Here is a 22,769-nt window from a genome sequence, read left to right on the forward strand (position 1 = left end):
TTCCCAAATGATCATGTCTTTCAGTCCTTCAGAACTCCCCCCCTCCCCCCATTTAACACTTTCGGTTCCTTCAGTCTTTTAAAACTCTCCTATCAACCCTGTGTCCTAATGGCCAGCACTCAGATTGTTTTGCTTTGCCAAATTGTCTGTCACTGATGTCACTGAGATCAGTGCATGCCTGCCTAGCAGACCACTTCCGGCAGGCACGGTCCCAAGCACATCCTGTTGGAGGTGAGAATTATTATATAGGACTATTGTTTAAAAGAGGCTCTTGTATGACTGTTCTAAAAATGAGTGTTTTTAGTTTAGTTGGATGAATGGTTTTCTTTATTTTTTTTTTAATTAATAGTGTTCCTTTTCTGACTTTTAAATTTGGGGGGGGGGGGGGGGGGGAGGAGGTTTAACTACTTAAAGATAGATAGATAGATAGATAGATAGATAGATAGATAGATAGATAGATAGATAAGCAGTATAGCAAATCTAATTATTCCACAAACCATAAAAACAATCCGTAAAATCTAATAAAAACCTAACAAAGGTTCATACAACAGTTTTTAGTTAAAAATCATTGCCTCTTGAAACTGAATTGGCCACATGGGTTTTCTAAATAATATTTCTACCCAAAACAAAAAGGCACCAAACTGCTTGCAAAAAAGCATAAACAAACACAAAAGCAGAATGAGGTTAAAAAGGTTTAATTGGAACAATACCCATTGTTCCAATTAAACCTTTATAACCTCATTCTGCTTTTTTGTTTGTTTCTAAATAGTATTTTTAACCTTTGCCATGTAACTATTACAGATAAAATTATGATAATAATTACCTACACTGAGACAGTATTTCCAACGATATATAATCAACATTAGGTCAGATCTTAGGGAAAGGGTGATATTGAATTCATTTCACAGACATCTATGTATACTCAAGATCAAAAGTGTTGGAATTTAATTTATTCATAGCATTGTTTATAATATAGACAAATTATTTAGTGAGAGAGGATGTTTTTTGACTTATTGTCATTGCTGTTATCATCAAACACCTGTTATCCATTGCGCCACCTACTGTAAATCTGTGTGATTTCTCAGAAGTAAAGTGCCAATAGCTTTGCTGACATTCAAAAGAACATTGGTCAGAAGTCATGGGCTAATGGTTTAATCATTTCTGACAAGGGTACCAATTACTATATGCAGTCAGAACGGCTAACTATTTGCATGGCCTCCTCTTTTGCATGCACCATTCATTTAGTTGTCCATTCTTTCTGAAAATTGACAGGATTTTTACCAGAAAGGCTGGTTGTTACCAGAAAAACAATACAAGCCACAGTGGCATGAAAGTACCGAGAACAGGACAAAACAGAACAAGCAGTTCTCAAGCACCGTAAGAGAGGCAGAGGTGCGTAAATAGTAGGAAGAACACTCCAAGGCACCACAAAAACTCAAAAATAGTACCAACAGTGATGTCAACAAGGCACTGTGAAAGGAAAAGCTCTAAAGGAAGGTCATAGCAGCCCTCAAACGCAAATCAGTTGTCCAACTTGGACAACCTGGTTTCAGAATCCATCTATTCTAATCCCTTCCAAAATTACAGTGCCTCAGGGCAAAACTCTATATATTGATGATAATTCAAAGGATCTTGGTGTCATTTTGGATTCTTTTCTCACTTTCAAACTTCAGGTTGCTAATATACGGAAAAAGATTATCTTTTGATTAAGACAATTGCGCTTAATTAGTTCATATTTTCATGAGCACTATTTTGCTCTACTGGTCCAAATATTGGTTTTTGTCCCATTTATTGCAACTCATTGTATATAGGATTAAATTCTTCATTGTTAAGAAAACTCCAGCTGATACAGAATACAGCTGCTTGACTAATTTTCCAGATTAAGAAATATGATAGTATTTCTGAGTATCTTCATAAGCTCCATTGGCTTCCTTTAAAAGCTCTAGCTATTTTTAAATTTTCTTGCATTGTTTTTCATATATTACATATTTCTTCACCGGATTTATTAATTCAAATTTTTGTCTCAATCACATTTTTCTTCATCTCGTGTATAAATACATTTCTATTAAGGCATCCTATTGTTAAAGGATTAAGTTACAAGCATCAACTAGATTTGATGTTTTCTTACCAATGTATTAGAACTGATAGTTTTGATGTTATTTTTATAAGTTTTAATGTTTGATGTAATTCTCCACATGTATTACATGGGCTAGAACCACCAGTTGTGATTTGCGTGGTAAATAAGTTCCATATTAGATTCGATTCGATTAGGAGAAAGACTAAACCATCTAAGTACTTAGCACTGATTGATTTTCTGTACTAGGCACCTAATTTATGAGCCTAAGAGGGTAACTGTAGAATAGGATGCCTTAAGAAATGTGAACAAAGAAACTATTTAATGCTTACTAAATAAAAGCAGACCCATACTTTATGCTTTCAGTGTTAAGTTCAACTTAGGAAATCTTTCCCCCTCTTAGAACCCAGCAGACATACTTATCCCAGCCAAGGTAGGCGCTCATCTCCCAGATCTTGCAATCCCTGATCTTTCTTCTGCCTTCTTCACCTGACATCCTGGCCTGCTGTTTAAACCCTTTGATTGCAAACAATTGTTAGGTGCTGGGTGATCTAACTAGTACTCATAGTCATATATTGAGCATATGTTTTGAGCCTGTTGAAGAGAACTAAGACCTTGTCTTTGTTTGCATTTGTTGTAACTGTTAAGAGGGGAGATTAGGGACACTCCTTATGAGGGGGACTATTGTTAAGGAATGTTCACATTGAGCCTTTTATGTACCTTTGATTAAGAAGTTTGCACTAAAAACAAATCCCGCTGAAAAAACTTCCTAGACTGTCTCATCCTCCTTCTTCTCTTGCTGGTACCTCACCTTTACCCTTTCTGATTACCCTTACTGTTCTGGCACCTTCCTTTTGGCTCTTCTTTTCGGATACACTATTTCTCTCATGCTACATCAACTTGCCTTCTGATACTCCTTTTCAGATCCTACCTCACTTTTGCTGTTTTTTTTAATCAGAGAGACCCTGCCCCCTCCCTTTTCTGCACTAGTTTTTCTTCTGGTGTGCCTTTCTAAATCTCTATTTTCTCTCACTACACCAACCTGTATTCTGGCGCTCTCTTCTAATTCTTCTCATTCTTTTTCTCTTTTACAGAAGACCTCAATTGTTTTTGAGACATAATCACTTACATACTTATTTTCTTTGATTTTTTTTTTTTATTATCAAATTTTAAAATTCCAACCAAGCAATATACTTGTACAGAAAAGTGATATAACAAAGAAAAAACAAATTAAAGCAGAATACAGTCCATGATTAATGGATCCAAGACATCAAATAGGAGTCAATAAAGAAAGTAATACTACAAGCTTAGGCAACTGCACCTGACACATGCTTGGGAATACAATCATTATTATTATTAGCATTTGTATAGCGCTACCAGACGCATGCAGCGCTGAACACCTGACACAGAGAGACAGTCCCAGCTCAATAGAGCTTACAATCTAAAATAATACAGACAGACAAGACAATTAAGGGCGAGGGAAGTACTGGGTGAGAAGGAACAAGTGGGGGGGGGGGGGCAAATGAGTAGTGGCTAGGAACCAAAAGCAGCAGTGAAAAGGTGGGTTTTCAGCATAGATTTGAAAACAGGTAGAGATGGAGCTAGACGTACAGGCTCAGGAAGTTTATTCCATGCATAAGGTGCCACGAGAGAAAAGGAACGAAGCCTGGAGTTAGCAGTGGAGGAGAAGGGGGACGACAAGAGAGATTTGTCCAGTGAGCGGAGGTCACGGGGAGGAATGTAGAGAGAGATGAGAGTGGAGAGGTAATGGGGGGCTGCAGAATGGATGCATTTAAAGGTCAGTAAGAGAAGTTTGAACTGTATATGGAAGCGGACAGGGAGCCAGTGAAGTGACTTGAGGAGTGGGCTAGTGTGGTATAACTATATATATATATATATATATATATATATATATATATATATATATATATATCCTTCAAGAAGTGCTTACCAGGGGCGTAGCTACGGGTGGGCCTGAGTGGGCCCAGGCCCGCCCAGTTTTGTTTCAGGCCCACCCAGAAGCATACACCCCCCCCTGCCAAAACATCCCATCTCTTCCTTCCTTCCTTCCAGCCTCCTGCTTGTCCAGCGCAGCACCTCTTCCCTTCCCTTGTTTATAGCGCCAGCGTTGGGCCGAGGGGCAGGATGGTTTCTCTTGCTCTCGGGCAGCCGTTTCTCAGGTTTGGGGGAGGGGGAGAAGAAAGCTTTATTTTGTTTTGGGTTTTTTTGTTTGTTTTATTATAGCATTTAAATCCTTGTTTTGTTTTTTTAATTTGTTTCGAGGTTTACGTCTCCCTTCCGTTGGCGAGTGTGCATGTGTGACTGAGTGAGCATGTGGAGAGAATCAGGATATAACCAGAGGAGACGATGGGTATCGAGATCCCGGATTCCACACGGGTTGACGGACTTGTTGCAGGGCTACACGATAGAGGTGCTGCGCCAGCGACCCACAGACCTGGTGGACTTTGCTATTCAGTATTTCACACGTCTGAAGGATAACTGGTAGCACGATGGCACAGGGGGCGGCCTCAAAACTCTTACGGAGGGGGTGAACTTCGATACCGAGCCCATGCAGACAGAATCCAAAGGCGATGGAGAAGATAGGGACGAGGACGACGATGATTCCGACTTTGAACCACCAGTTATCAACAGATTCAGCAGAAGAGTTTCAGTTTGTGCTGAAGCCTTTAACCCAGATGAAGAGGAGGGAGAGACAGAACCAGGGTGGTTCATCCAAAAACAGATGAGCAACGATGCAGACTTCAGGATGCCTGTAAAGATATTCTTCTCTTCAAAAACCTTGATCAGGAGCAGCTCTCTCAGGTTTTGGATGCCATGTTTGAGCACAGAGTAAAACCTTAGGAACACGTCATTGATGAGGGAGATGATGAAGACAATTTCTTTGTCATTGAAAGAGGATTGTATGATATTTATGTAACTAGAGATAATCAGGCCCACTGTGTTGGCCGTTATGATAATTGTGGAAGTTTTGGAGAGCTGGCTTTGGTGTACAGCACTCCAAGAGCCTCTGCTACTATTATTGCCACAACAGAAGGGGCTCTTTGAAGACTGGATCGAGTGACATTCAGAGAAGAGAGGAGCTGGTTGGGGTGGGGTCAGAGAGGAGAGGGACACATATGTGAGGGAAGGAGAAATGGGTGCTAGAGAGGTATAGAGAAACAGAGGGGAGATGGGCATTGGGTGGGAGCATGGGGACAGGGACACAGGTGAGATGCTGTATTGGGATGCATATGGGCACAGAGGGGCAATGCCCAACACGGGGTGGGGAGGGAGATATGGGAATAGAGATACAATGGATGGGGTGGGGGGAGATATGGGAATAGAGATACAATGGTTAAGGGGGGGGGGAGATACGGGAATAGAGATACAATGGACACAGAGGGGAGATACCAGACAAGGGGGAGAAGAGGAACACAGAAGGGAGATGCTGGGCATGGGGTACATGGGTGCAGAAAGGAATGATGATGGATGTGGGGATATGAACACAGGGGAGATGCTGGACAAGGAAATGTGTGGACACAGAGATGGAAGATAGATGGTGACATGGAGATGGAAGAAATGTCAAATGTACAGGAAAGACAGAGGGCAACAGAAACCAGAGACTGGGACCAATATGATTTGAAAAATAAAATGACCAGACAACAAAAAGGTACAAAAAATTATTTTCTATTTTGTGATTAGAACGTACCAGATTTGGTATATGTTAGATATGGCTGGGGCCCAGGGAAGGAATCTGGGAGAGGACCCCAAAGCCCATTACCAGGCTGCACCTTCTTCAGCTTCTGGCAGGCTTGGGGCTCTCTCTGGCTAGAGAGCCAAGCACAGTTGCCTTAGTTGCACCTCCCCCCCCCCCCCCAAACACCATCTCTGGCATGTGCTATCTTTATAATTTGCACAGGAGGAAATGCCTTTCTTGTTTCTCTATTGTTGTACTACATGCAAGGTCTGGCTTCTTGGGGTTTGTTTAATTTAAATTTATAGAGTTTGTGTATTTGGCATTTGTTTTGTGTGTGTGTGTGTGTGACCCTGAGGTATTCTGTCACCATGAAGATTCTATGTAGCATTCTGTAGTCATTTGGCTTGTTCAGTTTTCTCGATAGATGTATCGCTATTTTAGAGTTCCACTGTGATATTTAGGGCACTACCTTTTCATAGGTAGGATCATTGTTTTGGAAGTTAGTGCTGGCATGGTAGATTTGCTCTAGATTCTGACTGACATTTTGTTTATAGATTTTTTTAAATTACTTTGCAATATGTCTATTATTGAGATTACCAAAATGTCTTTGTATGGTAAGCTTTATAGGGAAATGTCCTTGCTCTGCTCTGCATCCATTGTTGGTGGAAGGCCAGGAGGTTCTCTGGATGCGGAATGTATTTGGCTTCAATACCATATGTGTGTTGGAGGACTGTGTTTCAATGATGGCTGAAGAATAGTGTAGTCTCTTGTACTTCCCTTAGCTCTCAACTGGCCACTGAAGCCTCCACTGATAACCTCATTGAAGTAATTGGAAGTGAGGTAGAGGTAGAGCATGGGGTGGGGTACGGACAAAGAATGGGTTCATTAGGTGACTGTTTTTTTTTTCTCTTTCAAAAAGTTGGCAACTCTAGTGCCCACCCATCCAACCTGTTGGCCCACCCAAAAATTGCCTTCTGGCTACGCCACTGGTGCTTACTATGGAAATACCTACTTGGCTGACTGCCAACCATGGGAATTAGCCAGGCTCCCTCCAGCGGTCTGAATATCAGGCCCAATATATCCAACTGGCCCTCTGTGATCACAGTGGGTTTCTCATTACTGACAGGTGCTCATTCTGGATTTTATGTGCCCAGTTTCACAGGGATCTGCATTGGGAATTGAACCAACCTCACCCAAGTTCCCAGTCCAGTACCCAAACCATTAGGCTATACATCCAGTAGTAAACCATGGTGCCTGGAAATGGATGCTGCAGTACAGTGACAAGCAGTTGCAGTTGTGCATTATGTCACCACTGCAGCACATGACACAGGAAGGATATATATGGGATCAGTAAGTAGGTTCTACATTGTGAGTCATTATGCATCCCTTCAGTCTCCCTTTCTAGTCCTCTCTCCCAGGTAATGGGTGTATGCACATCCTTAAAACACACAAGATCTAAGCTAATCCAATGATTCCCAAACCTAGTCTTGGAGGCACCACAGCCAGTCAGGTTTTAAAGATATCCACAATAAGTATTCATGACAGATATTTGCATGTAATGCCCCCACTGCATGCAAATCTCTCTCATAAATACTCATTGTTGATATCCTGAAAATCTGATTGGCCAGGGTGCCCCCCGTACCAGATTTGGGAACCACTGGGCTAAGCTCTAGACTAGTGAAAGGTCTCACTCATAGTTGGCCAACAACCAAAGCACAGCCATACTTCTTCAGGTGGGTGGGGGAGGATGGCCAGGTACAATGAACAGTGCTACAACCCCATAATGTTGGTACACATACCTAGACATTAGTAGACACATCTGTTGATATATACACAATATATACACAGCGATTGTTCTATATACATTGTCCAAACACTGGATTTTTATTTGGGTCACAACACAATGGTTATGAAACCTTGTGGTGCACTAGAAAGTCCCATGGCAACAGTCACCAAGAAAATAAGGCATCACCATGAAAATTCCCCACATGAGGTTGCCAGCATAAAAGAATGATTCAATTATGTTACTGCAATGAGGAATGAAGAGTTAAACCTGCTTAGAAATGTAACAGTACAGAAAGCAGCACAACTGTGAAAACCTCCAGCCTGCTGAGTGGAGTCTGTGGAGCTTCCAGTTACAACCACGAGACAGAAACCATCCTTGCTTTGCCCAGGATGCAGAAGGACTAAACATGTTCAGGAACCACAAGAACCTCTATTACAAGGTGCCAGCAGCAAGCCAAAGGTAGAATTGTGGTGACTGAGTTTTCAGATCATATCTGTGTGACTATGGATGATGAGGCCACATGTCACCACAGCAGGCTGCATTAGGAAATTGTGGGTTATAGAAAAGGGATGAATGGTCACCACTGTCAAATATCATCTCGATAGTCATCTGTTCCATGGAGGCTCACAATTCGGCTCATTTTCGAAAGAGAAGGGCGCCCATCTTTCGACACAAATTGGGAGATGGGCGTCCTTCTCCCAGGGTCGCCCAAATCGGCATAATCAAAAGCCAATTTTGGGCGCCCTCAACTGCTTTCCATTGCGGGGACGACCAAAGTTCCCGGGGGCGTGTTGGAAGCATAGCAAAGGCAGGACTGGGATGTGCTTAGCACATGGGCGTTCTCGGACGATAATGGAAAAAATGGCGTCCCTGACGAGCACTTGGCCGACTTTACTTAGTCCATTTTTTCTTGCGACCAAGCCTCAAAAAGGTGCCCGAACTGACCAGATGACCACCGGAGGGAATCAGGGATGACCTCCCCTTACTCCCCCAGTGGTCACTAACCCCCTCCCACCCTAAAAAAAACTTTAAAAATATTTTTTGCCAGCCTCTATGCCAGCCTCAAATGTCATACCCAGCTCCCTGGCAGCAGTATGCGGGTCCCTGGAGCAGTTTTAGTGGGTGCAGTGCACTTCAGGCAGGCGGACCCAGGCCCATCCCCCCTACCTGTTACACTTGTGCTGGTAAATGTGAGCCCTTCAAAACCCACCAGAAATCCACTGTACCCACATGTAGGTGCCCCCCTTCACCCCTTAGGGCTATGGTAGTGTTGTACAATTGTGGGTAGTGGGGTTTGGGGGGCTCAGCACCCAAGGTAAGGCAGTTATACACCTGGGAGCAATTTCTGAAGTCCACTGCAGTGCCCCCTAGGGTGCCTGGTTGGTGTCCTGACATTTGAGGAGGACCAGTGCACTACGAATGCTGGCTCCTCCCATGACCAAAAAGCTAGGATTTGGTCGTTTCTGAGATGGGCGTGTTTGGTTTCCATTATCGCCGAAAACTGAGGACGACCATTTCATAAGGACGACCATCTCTAAGGTTGACCTAAATGTGGAGATTTGGGTGTCCCCGATCATATTATCGAAACGAAAGATGGCCGCCCATCTTGTTTCAATAATAAGGGTTTCCTCGCCCCTTCACCGGGACGTCCTGTGAGGATGCCCTCAGGAAAATTTGGGCGCCCCATTCGATTATGCCCCTTGACCTGTGCATACACTAGGCCTTTGCTGTTAAAGATATCTGGCCTGTACCACAAGTAGTGTGGCAGGAATGTGTGTCCCATAACCATGCAAACACTATTATCATGCTGGCCCAACATTATCGCTCTATGCAGTCCCTGATAAGGTTCCCATCATAGGTCTCCAAGGACAAAAAGATAAGTAGACAGCATTAGAATGCGCCCTCAGTATGGGATCACCAACTCACGATACAGGCCTGATATTGCTACCACAATGCATTTCACTGAGCCCAATAGCATGTAGCAAAAGCCAAGTGCAATATACCCCATTCCACCTGATGGCCCCTACACATTATGCATACTGCAACATAGTACAATTACTCACATGTCTGTTGTCTGGTACTGCCTATAAATCAGGCATCAACCAGAAAGGGCTCAATTCTGTTAAAAAAAAAAAAATGCTCGTTAAGTGCTATTCTATAAACGGTGCTCAAAGTTGGGCATTATTTATAGAATAGTGCTTAGCACCGAGATCCATGCCCAATTTTGGGCATGAGGATTTATACCAACTGAATCTTGGTGTAAATCCCCATGCCTATATTAGGCATGGATCCCCCGAATTCTATAACATTATGTGCAAATCCTAGAAATGCCCCCGACCTGCCCATGCTCCCTCTTTTCAGATCCAGGCAGAAACATTTACACGCATATCTTTATAGAATAGCAACAACTAAAAATGTACAATTAAATTCCAATTATTGCCAATTAGCACCAAAAATTGATTGTTAGTTCCCAATTATCAGCACTAATTGGTTTATTAAGCAATTAAATTGCATGCTTACTCAAAGTTAACTGCAGATCAGAGGTTGTGCCCCACTGGCAACGAGTCTCCCTGGTACTGAGATTAGCAGTAGGTCAGAGCTGGCAGAATGGTGTACAATGCCCTCTTTCAGCCACATTCAAGGTAAGAACTAAGTTCTGTAACGTGGCTAACACGTGAAAGGGATCTAAAACTGGCTTACAAAAATGGCCACTACCTCATGGACTACTGGAAACAAAACAGGGCACACTCTGACCCAGTAAACAGGGGGAAAAGCACCATGGGAGTAAAGCCTACCAACTACCAACATCGTGAGTGTTTGCCACAAGCTAGTGGAATCACGGAGCCCAATACCCTACACCCACCACAATGCATTGCTGGTGTGACTCTGCAGTGCGCATAACAGAAAAGGTGTCACACTCATCCGAGAGCCACATCAGAACCAGGGAAAGGCTGTCACAGGATAGAACACATTCTGCTGTCATGGAGGTGGGTACGGCATTTGAGGCTGGCATACAGGCTGGAAAAAAAGTTTTTAAAGTGGGGCTTTTTTGGTGGGAGGGGGTTAGTGACCACTGGGGGAGTCCGGGGAGGTCATCCCCGATTCCCTCCAGTGGTCATCTGGTCAGTTGGGGCACTTTTTGGGGACCTGTTCGTGAAAAAAAGGGTCCAAAAAAAGTGACCCAAAATCGTGGTAAAAACGCCTTTTTTTCGATTATCAGCTAAAGACACCCATCTCTCCTCGGCCATTAGCCCCAGTTCCGCCTTCACCACGCCTCCAACATGCCCCCATCAACTTTACCCGTTTCTGCGATGGATTGCAGTTGGAAACGCCCAAAATCGGCTTTCGATTATACCGATTTGAGCGCCCCCGGGAGAAAGATGCCCATCTCCCAATTTGGGTCGCAATATAGGCGTTTTTCTCTTCCAATTATAAGCAGGTAAGTATCCCACTATCTATCTATCTATTTATCAAGAGCACTGCCTGGAGAGATTCACCTGTCCTATCCACACCAACTAGGTCCTGGAGAAAGGCAAATGATGTCTCAGCTCAGCTTCATACCCGAGTATAAGGGTGGGATCTGAGGTGTGACCCTAACTGGAGACATTTGCAAATGATGACTCCTGCAGTTACATTGCTTCATGAGTTCTTCTGGCAGTGCCTGTGGAACATGGAGAAGATGTTATGAGGTGTTTCACAGGTGTGGAGCGTTCTATCATTAACACAAGCTCCCTCCCACTTTCGAAGGTTCTGATGTGAAAATTGGCAATGTGAACATCCATCTCTTCTGAATGCCCAAAGGTATGACCCATTTTTCAATTGGGGATGTCAAAATTATGAATGTCTAACTCCCACCCCTGAAACATCCATGACATCACTTTGGAACTACCATATCCCAATGTCCAAGTGGCTGCTCAAAAGGACACGCAGTCCAGGAATGGAAACTTCACCTCATTAGAGGAGGAACTGCTGGTTAAAGAAGTGGTCTCTCACCACATCAAGCTGTTTTCCCCCTCACACCAGCATTTATATGCCTACTCCAAACAGAAGGAATGGGAAGCAATATGCCACCATTTAAATGCAGTCTTCCACAAACACCAGGATGTGGAAGACTGCAAGAGGAAGAGGAGGCAATTCCCCCGAGATGTTAGAAATAAGGCTAGAGAGAATCCCTAGGAGGCTGACCTTGTCTCCCTTAGTGAAAAATGCACAAAATCAAGCCATTGGGATGTAGGAGGAGCCAGCATTCTTAGTATACTGGCCACATAGACATCCCAGAAGAACAGTGGGGCACCCTAGGAGGCACTGCAATGGCCTTCACCTAAAAGCTCCCAGGTACACATTTCACTGTTGCTCCCTTATATTTTATAGTGAGACTTCCAAAACCCACCAAAAACCTACTGTACCCAATTGTATACCACTAATAGCCCTTATGGCTGCAGGTGTCACCTATATGTGGGTATAGTAGGTTTTTGGTAGGTTTCGGAGGGCTCACACTTTCCACCACAAGTGTAACAGGGAGTAAGGAAGGGGTCATTCCTTTATTTCTCCAGTGGTCATTTAGGGCACCTTCTTTTATGGCTTAGTCATTATTAAAATAAGTCTAGCTCAAAATATTTAGTTTTTGTCCTGGACATTTTTGTTTTGTTCCATTATGGCTGAAAAATGTCCAGGTCTTAGGAACAACCTTAACACACCCACTTGAGATTTGGGCACAACAGATGAACTGCATAGAAAAATGTCTGGAGAATAGGTGTAAAAAATACTGATCTGGACATTTTGGTGAGAAAAACATTCAAATGCTGCTGTATGCCACTTTTTAGACATTTTATTCTTTTGAAAACGAGCCCCTAAGAATAAGCTGTTTAAATTTATTTATTTGGAATTTGCTCACACCTTTTCAGTAGTAGCTCAAGGTGAGTTACATTCAGGTACACTGGGTATGTCTCTGTCCCTGGAGGGTTAAGTGCCTTCCCAAGGTCACAAGGAGCAACAGTTAAACCGGTCACCTCTGGATGTCAAGACCAGTGCTCTAACTACTAGGCCACTCCTCCAATATTCTATCTTCATGAGAAATGCTGCACAGTTGCCTGCTTTTTCATTGGCATTCACTGCAGAACCTCTATTTGGAAAATTCTCTGGAAAAGACACTTCTACCCCTCTATAAGTTTTACCATTTATACTTCTGTACAGATCATCAAATCTAAAGGTCACATAATTCATTTATATCCCTGAAGATAACATTATAATAATAAAAAGGACCACATTTTGGGGGCAGGGTCTGACATAAGCAGGAAGACAGGGCCGTGCCGATGCGGTAAGCGAGGTAAGCGCCGCAGGGGGGCGCCCACCTCTGGAGGGCGCCGCCGCGGTGCTTACCCTCGCCCCGCGCCGCAAAGGCCTTTAAATATTTTACCTGGGTCGCAGCAGCTTCAGTGAAAGCGCTGCCGACCAGCAAGGGCGGGGCGGTCCGCCCCGAGTGTCATCAGAAAGGGGGGTGCCGCCGCTCCCGCTGCTCTTCTTCCTGGCAGCCCCTCCCCCGCACCAGCCCTTTAAAAATAAATTGCCGACGCGAATAGCGAGCGCAGCACCTCGTGTGCAAGTAAAAGAAGCGGATCCGATTATCTCATTGGGCCTTCCCTCACTGTCCCGCCCTCCTCTGACGCAACTTCCTATTTCCTCTAGGGCGGGACAGTGAAGGAAGGCCCAATGAGATGATCGGATCCGCTTCTTTTACTTGCACACGAGGTGCTGCGCTCCCTATCGCGTCGGCAATTTATTTTTAAAGACCGGGTGGCAGGGAGAAGACGAGGCAGGGTGAGGGTGGGGGACAGATGGGGTGAGGGTGGGGGGGACTCGGATAGCAGAAGGGACTGGGTGGGAGACAGATGGGGTGAAGGGGACTCGGATGGGCAGAAGGGACTGGGTGGGAGACAGATGGGGTGAGGGTGGGGGGCACTTGGATAGCAGAAGGGACTGGGTGGGAGCCAGATGGGGTGAGGGGGACTCGGATGGGCAGAAGGGACTGGGTGGGAGACAGATGGGGTGAGGGTGGGGGGGCATTTGGATAGCAGAAGGGACTGGGTGGGAGACAGATGAGGTGAGGGGGACTCGGATGGGCAGAAGGGACTGGGTGGGAGACAGGGTGAGGGTGGGGGCACTTGGATAGCAGAAGGGACTGGGTGGGAGACAGATGGGGTGAGGGGGACTCAGATGGGCAGAAGGGACTGGGTGGGAGACAGATGGGGTGAGGGTGGGGGCACTTGGATAGCAGAAGGGACTGGGTGGGAGACAGATGGGGTGAGGGGGACTTGGATGGGCAGAAGGGACTGGGTGGGAGACAGATGGGAGAAGGGGCATGGATCTGGAACTGGGGTCTGAAAAGTGAGCAGGAGGGAGAATGGGGTCATGCCTGGGGCAGGGGTGGATGGGAGAATCAATGGATCTGGAACTAGGGGCAGCCGCAGGTGGGAACTGGGAGCCGAAAAGAGGGGGCATTGAGAGAGGGGGGATAGATCCTGGATGGAATGGGGAGTGAGAGGGAGGGCAGACCCTGAATGGATGGGAGGGGGAAAGAGAGAGGGCAAATGGTGAATCGAAGGAGCAGAGAGAAAGGGCAGACAGTGGATAGAAGGGAGTGAAAGAGCAGACAGTGGATGGAAGGGGCAGAGATAGAGGGCAAATGCTGGAGGGAAAGGAGAGAGAGAGGGCAGATGGTGGATGGAAGGGGGAGAGAGAGATGGCAGACTGGGGCAGATGGTGGATGGAAGGCACATTAGAGAGGGCAGACACTGGATGGCAGAGAGAGAGCGAAGACAGATGCTGGATGGAAGGAAGACGGTGAAAAGAAGATGAGGAAAGCAGAAACCAAAGACAACAAACTGTAAATATATATTTTTATTATTTTGCTTTAGGATATAGTATTTTAGCTGTGTTAATAAATGTTTATAAATAGAACATGTAAATAAGGTAATCTTTTTATTGGACTAATTTTAATACATTTTGACTTAACTTTCAGAGAACAAAACCCCCTTCCTCAGATCAGGATAGGATACTGTAACAGCACTATACTGTATTGACCTGAGGAAGGAGATTTTGGCCTCTGGAAGTTAAATGTATTAGTCCAATAAAATGGTATTATTTTATTTTCTGTATTTGTTTTATTTCTATTTGTTAATTTGTAAAGTGGTGATTGGTATTTGTTAGTTTTTTCAAATTTACATCTGCTGTCTTTATATTTTGCACAGTACTAGGAGACATTTTCTGTTTCTGTGGCGTTGCATTGTATGCAGAGTCTGGCATTGGGGGTTCAGTTTAATTTTTGTCTAAATAGAAAGTTTATGATTACTTATTCTATAGTGGATTAGGGTGTATCTGTTTGTGAAAAAGACATGGCTTTCAGTTGGCATTGACTGTGCAGGATCGACGATCTGTACTATTCTGTCTGGTTTCGTCTTACAATAGGTGAATTGATGTTCTAGTGCTCACTGTAGTGCTTAAGATGCTTTCCTTTTCCTTGTGTGACTCATAGAAACGACTGCTTATGGTATGGTAAAATTGCTCTATAGGTCGTGTTTTGTATTCTCGGTATGCCTAGTACTGGATTTGGGGGGGGGGGGGGGGTGTTAAAAAAATGACCGGCCCCGGGTGTCAACTACCCTAGCTACGCCACTGCTGCCGACGTCTCCCTTCCCTTGCACTCGTTGGTTCCCTCAGTGTCCCGCCTTCTTCTGACGTCAGAAGAAGGCGGACACTGAGGGAACCAAGAGCGCAAAGGGAAGGGAGATGTCGGCAGCGCTCCGCTTTCACTGACGCTGCTGCGACCAGAAGTAAAAGATTTAAAGGCCCCAGGGCGCGGAGGGAAGGGCAGAGAGGCATGGATGGGAGGGCAGAGAGGCATCGATGGGAGGGCAGGGCCCAGGGAGAGGACAAATTGCTGGAAGGGGAGGGGAGAGAGGATTGCTGGCTATGGATGGAGGAGGGAAGGGCAGAGAGGGACAAGGATGGACATGGGGGCCCAGGAAGAGGACAAATTGCTGGAAATGGAGGGGAGGGGAGAGAGGAGGATTGCTGGCTATGGATGGAGGAGGGAAGGGCAGAGAGGGACAAGAATGGACATGGATGGGAGGGCAGGACCCAGGGAGAGAGGAGAAATTGCTGGAAATGGATATAGAGCAAGAAATGAAGAAGAAAGGAGAAAAGTAAAGAAATAAATGGAAAGGAAGCCCTGGAAATGGAGTTAAGAGGACAGATAGCAGCAGAATCAGATACTGGACCAGCATGATTGAAAAAAGAAAGTCACCAGACAACAAAGGTAGAAAAAAAATCATTTTATTTTCATTTTAGCATTTGGAATATGTCCACTTTGAGAATTTACATCTGCTATCTTATTTTGCAATGTATACCAATTTGTTTCTAAGAATATTGCTGACAATTCCTTTCAGTGTGGCAAGTGGTGAGCGATCATTTTCATGGGGGGGGGGGGGTGATCATTTTCACGGGGGGGGGGGGGGGTGATCATTTTCACGGGGGGGGGGGGGGGCGCCAATTGATAGTCTGCAGGGGGGCGCCAGAGACCCTAGGCACGGCCCTGCAGGAAGAGAAACAAGTTAGTAGGTGCTTCAGATCAGATGGAAGGCATCCTATTTGTAGTTTTTTACAGATTCAAAATAAGAATAAGGTAGATGCAAAAGTTTGGACACCCTTTCAGCCAGTACTTCACGACAGCTCCATTTGCAGAAATAACAGCTTCAAAACATTTCCTATACAAAGCTAAGTTTTCTCACTCTTCCTTGCAGAGCTTTTCTAGCTCAGAAATATTCCTAGGTCTCCTTTCATGCAGTACATATTTGCAGTCTCCTCACAGATTCATGTCTTAGGACTGTAAACGACCATTCCAAAACTATCATCTCTCTTTCCTGTAAGTATTTCAAGATTGTTGCCCTGCTGAACTATCCAATTTTTTTTCCACTTCAATGTCATCGCTGATTTTAGGTTATTAGCTTTTTTGTGGCATTGCCTTCCACACAACCCCAAAATATAATAGATCCATTCTCATGCTTAATGATTATCAAGAGTTCTTTTCTCCAAATGATTCACTCTTTTTTTCTCCAAATGTATCTTGTGCAGTTTTGATCATCAATCCAAAGCACTTATGATGACTGTGAGAAATTTTCCCTCTGACAACTCTCTCATGCAGATCATTATTGTGTGAGCAACATTGTAATGTGGATCTGTACACATCTACTCCAGTGTTAGTTAAACTTAAACCTTTTAACAGGTGATTTGCAATGATCTGTGAATTCTGTTTTGCATATGTGACCAGGGGGCTCGTTTTCAAAGCATTTAGGCCCCCTTTTACTAAGGCACGCTCACGTTTTTAGTGCACGCTAAAATTGTGGGCGCGCTAACGTTAGAGACGCCCATAGAAATGCATTGGCATCTCTAACATTTAGCATGCCCACAATTTTAGCATGCGCTAAAAACATGAGCATGCCTTAGTAAAAGAGGACCTAAGACTTACAAAGTTCAATAGGTTACTACCCTGCTTATTTTCGAACGAGAAGGGCAGCCATCTTCCGACACAAATCGGGAGATGGCCGGCTTTCCCCTGAAGCCCGGCCAAATCGGTATAATCGAAAGCCGATTTTGGCCGGCTTCAACTGCTTTCCATCGCAGAGCCGGCCAAAGTTCAAGGGGGTGTGTCAGTAGTGTACCGAAGGTGGGACGGGGGCGTGGTTAAGAGATGGCCGGCCTCGGCCGATAATGGAAAAAAGAAGGCCTGCCCTTCATATTTTTCCCTAAGAAAATCCATTAACATCTGAAATTGAATTTCAGGAAATCTATAAGTAATTACTTCAACCAGGTGGATTTTCTCTAGTGCTAAATCAAACCAAGGTGAAAATATACCAAAAATCAGGTTTGCACATTTCTAGAAAGGGATTACATTTGTTTGTAACATAGTAAATGATGGCAGATAAAGACCTGTACAGTCCATTCAGTCTGCCCAACAAGATAAACTCATTTTATATGGTATGTGATACTTTATATGTATACCCGAGTTTGATTTGTCCTTGCCATTCTCAGGGCACAGACTGTAGAAGACTGCCCAGCACTCTTCTTGTACTAAAGGTTCTGAAGCTAATGTCGAAGCCCCTTAAAATTTACACTCAAGTCCATCCATATCTATTCAGTCATGATCAAGGTGTAGACTGTAGAAATCTGCCCAGCACTGGTTTTGCTTCCCAATTACCGGATTTGCCACCCAATCTCCGCTAAGGTTCCATGGATCCATTCCTTCTAAACAGGATTCCTTTGTGTTTATGCCATGCATGTTTGAAATCCATTACCATTTTCATCTCCATCACCTCCCGCAGGAGGGCATTCCATGTATCCACCACTCTCTCTCTGTGAAAAAATACTTCCTGACGTTACTCCTGAGTCTGCCCCTCTTTAACCTCAATTCATGTCCTCTAGTTTTACTGTCTTCCTGTCTCTGAAAAAGGTTTGTTTGCGGATTAATACCTTTAAAATATTTGAACGTCTGTATCATGTCACCCCTGTTTCTCCTTTCCTCCAAGGTATACATGTTCAGGTCAGCAATTCTCTCCTCGTACAGTTGGCAACGCAAATCCCATACCATTTTTGTAGCTTTTCTTTGCACTGCTTCCAGTCTTTTTACATCATTAGCAAGATATGGCCTCCAAAACTGAACATAATACTCCAAGTGGGGCCTCACCAGTGACTTGTAGAGGGGCATCAACACCTCCTTTCTTCTGCTGGTTATACCCCTCTCTATGCAGCCTAGCATCCTTCTGTCCACAGCCGTCGCCTTGTCACATTGTTTCTTCACCTTTAGATCCTCAGACACCAACACCCCTAGGACTCACTCCTGAGTCGAGCTTACTAATCTCTCCTCTCCTATCCAGTATCTCTCTTTTGGGTTTCTGCACCCCAAGTGCATCATTCTACACATCTTGGCATTAAATTTTAACTTATCAATCAATTTGACTGGGAAAACACTTGCTCAAATACCTGTGCAGTATTAATAAACTATAATCCACATGAGTTTCAATTTTTCCACTTAGTAGAAGCTAATATTTAGAAAGAGAAACTAAAGCAAAAATAAAAGATATACATTAGCCCCTGTGGATTATAGTTTATTAAATTTTAACTGCCAGGCCCTCGACCATTCTTCTAACGTTTGGAGATCCCTTCTCATTGTTTCTACTCCATCCAGGGTATCCACTCTATAGGCTATTTTCGTGTCATCCACAAAAAAGCAAACCTTTCCTTCCAACCCTTCAGCAATATCTCCCACGAATATATTACATAAGTACATAAGCACTGCCAAGCTGGGAAAAGAACAAAGGTCCATCAAGCCCAGCACTTCGTCCCCAGCAGCGGCCAATCCAGGCCCCATGAACCTGGCAAAATCCCAAAATTTAATAACGATCAATGAACTTTTCCTTCAGGAATCTGTCCAGACCCCCTTTAAACTCAGCAAGGCCAGCTGCTGTCACTACCTTCTCCGGCAATGAGTTCCAGAGTCTAATCACACGCTGAGTAAAGAAAAACTTTCTCCAATTTGTTTTAAACTTACCACATTATAATTTCATCTTGTGTCCCCTAGTTCTATTATTGTTAGAAAGCGTAAACAAATGCTTCACATCTGGTCACTCTACCCCACTCAAAAGTTTGTAGACCTCTATCATATCACCCCTCAGCCGCCTTTTCTCCAGGCTAAAGAGTCCTAGCCTTCTTAACCTCTCCTCATAAGGTAGTCGTCCCATCCCTTTTATCATTTTCGTCGCCCTTCTCTGCACTTTCTCCAATTCCTTTTTTGAGATGAGGCGACCAGAACTGAACACAATACTCCAGGTGCGGTTGCACCATGGAGCAATATAACGGCATTATAATATCCTCATGCTTGTTTTCCATCCCTTTTCTAATAATACTCAACATTCTGTTCGCCTTCTTGGCCGCCGCAGCACATTGAGCAGAAGATTTCAACGTCCTATCCACAATGACTCCCAGATCCCTTTCTTGGTCTGTAACTCCTAAAGCAGAACCTTGCATGACATAGCCGTAATTTGGGTTCCTCCTTCCCACGTGCATCACTTTGCACTTGTCAACGTTGAATTTCATCTGCCATTTGGACGCCCAATCCCCCAGTCTCACGAGGTCCTCTTGTAATCTTTCACACTCCTCCCGCGACGAGATGACCCTGGATAACTTTGTGTCATCTGCAAATTTAATTACCTCACTAGTTACTCCCATCTCAAGGTCATTTATAAATATGTTAAAAAGCAGCAGTCCCAGCACAGACCCCTGAGGGACCCCACTAACTACCTTTCTCCATCGAGAATACTGACCATTCAACCCTACTCTCTGCTTCCTATCTTTTAACCAGCTCTTAATCCATAATAATACACTGCCTCTGATCCCATGACTCTCCAGTTTCCTTTGGAGTCTTTCATGAGGCACTTTGTCAAACACCTTCTGAAAATCTAGATATACAATATCCACCGGCTCCCCTTTGTTGCACCTAGCATTATGTGCTATTTCCACACCAAAATGCATTATAATGGAAGCAAGGCACCAAAACGGCCCAAGAACGTCAGATTGGGGCAGAACTACACTTATGCATCCTATTCTAGAATAGCGCCTAAGTATTTCCACATGGATCTGAAAAGAGGTCATGACAATTGGACAGACATGGGTAGGTCAGGGACGTTCCCTTAAAATACACGCAGTATTATAGAATTTGAGGAATTCGTGTCCAGCTTGCTCAGTGGGATTAACACCTGGTTTCAGTTGGTATAAATGCTTAGGCCCAAAGCTGACCTTGGATTCCAGCACTACGTGCTATTCTATTAAAGGCAGCCACCCTGGAGCAACCTTTATGGAATACCGTTCAGCGTTGATTTATTTTCGGTGCCGATTTTTCTGCAACATATACCAAATCTAGCCAATTAGGCTGTATTTTAGTTGTCCATTAGGTTAATAGCTTAGCACTTATATATCACCAAAAAAGAAGCCTATTTCTCATATGCAAAATGGAAAACAAATGTCAATCAAAAATCTGATCTGAGGGAAAAATCAAAAATAAAAATAAACTCCAAAGTGCTATGGATTTGAATCATGAATCATAGATCAAACATCATAAAAGTTTGATCGATCTATCTCTAGCAAAGACTAGCAATAGAGCGTAAATAGTTCAAATATGTGTAATTCATTAGCATCAACTGATTTGATACTTTTAAATCAGCCTCAGACAATGCAATGCCCACTGAGGTACCCACTGTTTATAGATTTTTGCATGATGAAAGAACTTGCAGAGAACAGTGAATGAGCTCAAGCATGTGTGACAAAATGGTCAGACATGGTACAAAACCAACAGAAAAAATATACCAGTGTGGTTTTCAAAGTAGCTGAAAGGCAAGAGTAAAAAAAAATGTTAGTTTTCATAAGGTAAAAAGCTTCATAGAAAGAAGAGGACACGGGAGAACTGAAGAACGTAGTCAGTACAACAAAGGTGAAAACAAAGGAAAATTATATCTGTTTATACTTTATTAGGCATTACGTGAATACCCTCCCAATGTATTGCTTTATATAAGCGAGAGGTACTCAGTGAATACAACTTTGCTTGGGAATTAATGTATGCTGTTAATAGGTACACAAATTAATTAACAAATGTAATTAAGGTCTGATTAAAGGGATATATAAAAACTTACAATCTCTTTGTTTCAATAAGCTTTTATGTTTAATGTTTCCACACAGAATCAATATCACATATATACTCTAGCTTACCCTCAGTTTGGTTAATGGATGCAGACTTTCCTAGGTGTTATGTATGGCTGTATGCTGTTAATAGGTACACAAATTAATTAACAAACGTAATTAAGGTCTGATTAAAGAGATTTTATTTATTTATTTATTTATTTATTTATTTATTTATTTATTTGCTGCATTTGTATCTCACATTTTCCCACCTATTTTCAGGCTCAATGTGGCTTACATTATGCTGACATGGTAATCACCATTAACGGAATGTTAAGTACAAAGAAGTGGTTCAATTAAGATATATGAAAATATCACGTAAATTAGGCGAAAAATAGAATATCAAGTGGATTAGAAGTAAATAAATAAATAATTCATAACAGGTATTTATGAACAAGACTTGGTAAAACAAGACAAGGTAAAAACCTTCAATAATATTAATGTGGGTTAAAGTAACCAGGTTGAAGGAATCAATGTTGGTTTGTTCTGATGCATGTTTTAAGTCAAGTCTTTTATGAAGGATTCTTGTTATAAGTCTCTTTGAATATGTTTGTCTTCAGTAGCTTCCGGAAGGTTGTCAGATCGTATATTATCTTTATAGAAACTTACAATCTCTGTGTTTCAATAAGATGTTATGTTTAATGTTTCCACACAGAGTCAATATCACGTATACACTGTTGCTTACCCTCAGTTTGGTTAATGGAAGCAGACTTTCCTAGGTGTTATCAGGCCAGTACTGTTCCAAAAAGAGTCTGATTTTCAAAACAGAATTTCACTGTAGCAGCATTTCTGATGTTAGCTCAATCTGAATAGGAATGTCTCATCTTTTCCTAGGGAGGGATCCTTGCTGTCCCTCCCCCTTCAGAGAGACTTTTTCCTCCATGGCACACCTTTCAGTCCCTCTGCTGGACTGGAGTCCGCCATTTTCACATACTCCAACTCACACATTCACATTTACTCTTTCTGTCTCACACTCATATCCAAGAAATCCCATGTTATATAGGATTTGTTTCCATAGCCATTAATAGTATGCCTGTCATTGGCTGTTTAGAGGCTAACATCAGTGGCGTTCCGAGGGGCGCTGACACCCAGGGCGGATCGCTGATGCGCCCCGCCCCCCCGGGTGCAGCGCGACCCCCCCGGCGAAGGGACACCCCCCACCTCAGCAAAAGAAACCCCCCCCAGGTGCACGTCACTGGGGGGCGGGCCGGTCAGCGTCGATCATTTCCATGCTCCCTCTGCCCCAGAACAGGTTGTATCAATATTGGATATTGAGGGGTTTTGCTGATTTGGTGTGGAAAAGTTTGACTCATTCCTGTTAGTTGTGCTGGAGATGCTGGAAAGGGGAAGGGACAGTGGCTATGAAGGCTCTTGCATGTCATCTGAGGGCATGTTGGCATTCTGCAGCCCCCGTCATAACTCATGTACAC

The 22,769-nt window shown here is 43.7% G+C and overlaps 1 pseudogene; it reads left to right on the forward strand.

The window, feature by feature from the left end:
* The first annotated feature begins 4,406 nt into the window (after positions 1-4,406).
* Positions 4,407-6,953, forward strand: LOC115464283 (annotated as a pseudogene).
* The last annotated feature ends 15,816 nt before the right edge of the window (positions 6,954-22,769 follow it).

Source organism: Microcaecilia unicolor, chromosome 3 (genome assembly GCF_901765095.1).
Source record: "Microcaecilia unicolor chromosome 3, aMicUni1.1, whole genome shotgun sequence".
NCBI classification, from domain to species: domain Eukaryota; kingdom Metazoa; phylum Chordata; class Amphibia; order Gymnophiona; family Siphonopidae; genus Microcaecilia; species Microcaecilia unicolor.